Source organism: Cucumis melo, unplaced genomic scaffold (genome assembly GCF_025177605.1).
Source record: "Cucumis melo cultivar AY unplaced genomic scaffold, USDA_Cmelo_AY_1.0 utg002137l, whole genome shotgun sequence".
In the NCBI taxonomy this organism is placed as follows: Eukaryota; Viridiplantae; Streptophyta; class Magnoliopsida; order Cucurbitales; family Cucurbitaceae; genus Cucumis; species Cucumis melo.
In genome coordinates this window covers 25,001-27,500 of record NW_026124942.1, presented here as the reverse complement: position 1 = coordinate 27,500, position 2,500 = coordinate 25,001, and positions in this window count along the sequence as shown.

The window sequence follows — 2,500 nt, the reverse complement described above, 5'->3', positions numbered from 1 at the left end:
AAACATAAAGAAGTATCATTAATTTCTTCATGCTCGTTTGAAGTTCGAAGTACCAGTTGTACAAATAAGAACCCCCTTCGTTACATGATTTCTTCTTCATATAGATAGATATAGGATCTATGGAGCAATTACTTAGAAGTACATTTTGTGCAACAGCCCTTCCTATCTGATAGAAAAGGATCGCATGATCCTGAAACGATCTTACCTGGGATAGCAAATCCCAAGTTTGTCTATGAAGAGCAAGATTGAATTATATTAGTGTCTATAATTGATTTCTTCTGCGTAATACTAATCGATAGGGCCTCATTGGTAAGTGCTACAAGATCTCGTACATTGGAACCCATGGTTATGGAACCGAATCCATTAGTATGGAACATTTTCTTTTCCAAGCGAAATCCCCTAGTATATGAAAGAGTGAAAAAGTGCTTTCGTTGTTGTGGAATAAGAAGCCTTCGTATTTTAATGCATGTATTCAATTTATTCGGAGCTATTAGAGCGGGATCCACTTTTTGGGGAATATGGGTCGAAGCAATAACAAGAATATTTGTAGTGGAACATCTTTCAAAATCCCTGGAGAGATAGTTCACTAATAGACCAAGGGATAAGTAATTCGACTCAGTCACATACAGATTATGAATGTTTGGAATCCATATTATGCAAGGAGACATTGCTTTTGCTAATTCGAATTGAAGGGGTGATATAAAATCGGTCTATTTCCAGCATCATATCCTTAGTTAGCGCATTCATCATAGTTAGAAGCTCCAGCTCCGTATCAAGGTCACGGTCGATATCGTCACTATCATCAATATCGCCACTATCATCAATATCGTCACTATCATCAATATCGTCACTATCATCAATAAGAAAACCCTTAGGCTTCTTATCCAGCAACTTGTTCAGAAATACTGTAACGAAAGGAAGATAGGAGTTTGTCGCTAGGTATTTGACCAAATAGGATCGTCCAGTTCCTATAGAACCTATCACTAAAATACCCCTAGAGGGGGGGAGGGCTAATAAGCGGAGCGAAAAGGGTTTTCCATGAGATGGGAAATGAAAACTATTAGCCCCACACGAGGTTTGTGAATAAGTGATTGTCTGATAATGAGCAAGGAATGTCCGTCTTTCTGCTAAACAGGATGTATTGAACTCATAATTCATTAGATACTTTTTATGAATGTCAACTAAGTATCGTAAGTAAATTACTCCCGGTTGTTCAATCATTTGATAACCAGAGTCATTCTTTGATAAATGATCACTATGAGTCAGACTCAATAGAATTTGATCAATCCTTTTTTCTGTCGTTAAGGTGGAGAACTGAATCAAGAATTCTCTTTCTTTATCATCAATCGAATCACTGTTCGAGACCCAGGATTGGATTTTCTCATCAATCCAATCACCGTTCACATTTTTTCTTATCAATGAATATATCTCTTTACTTGTATGACTTAGATGTCTCGTATTTCTCGAAAAAGCGATTCGATTGATGGGATTTGGTATGATACTTATGAGATCGATGAGATTGATATTCCAATCTTTCTTCTTCGAACGTATTGATTTGACCCCATAAGCGGGACCGCCACCCCCATAGCATGTTGCCACCAGAAGCAGAACCCCATATTTCTTCTAGAGAATCTCCTAATTGTTCCAGAGCAACTAGAAAGAGATTCTTTAACCAGAAAGAATTCCTGGGATACCTATCCAGAAGTTTTCGCAACTCAATCATGTATGATGGAATCATCAAAGATTTGACCTTTTCGAACTCTGTCTGTAACTCACTATAGGCTCGAGAAACAAAGAGAAGATGTGTACGAACGAGATATACAGCAATAAGAAGAAGGAAAAGGATTGAATAGAGGAACTCCCGAACATTTGGCCATCTCAGATGTGTCGATATCGATGGTGACTCATTATTTCGATGAATCATTTCTTCGGACAGAAGAAGATTAGGTAAACACTTACTCGAAATCTCACTTATCAGATTCCATTGTAGAAGACACAATTTTCTCTGAAGAATTCGCCATGATATTATGCATGGATCATATATATCATGAAAAATGTATACAAATTTTTGGATGCTACTTAGTATCGGCAATAGGTCTGAAAAAGTATCTAAAAATAGCAAATTTAGATATTTGTACCCTGTCGAAGTAAGGAACCATGGCATATATGTTTGGAATAGATTCCATTTTGAGAGAGTTGAAAAAGCACTATCTCGTTGAAAGGTTCTATACATCTGCCCTTTCTCAAGGCATTTCTTTAGACAAAGACTCCGTTTTTTCCTCTTTTCGGATGGTAAATATTTCTCAGAACATGGAGTGTGAATCAAACCCATGTTTGAATTGAAATTGAGATACTGATGCAAGTTCTTCCCCTCTGAATCAGATAGATTCATATCTGAAAGAGGTTGACAATAAGTTCTTTCAAAATTGACTATTTGTCCCTCTGTTAGAGGTGTTTCCAGAAATGTCTGCGATCGAGTAAATAGCTCGACGAACGAATG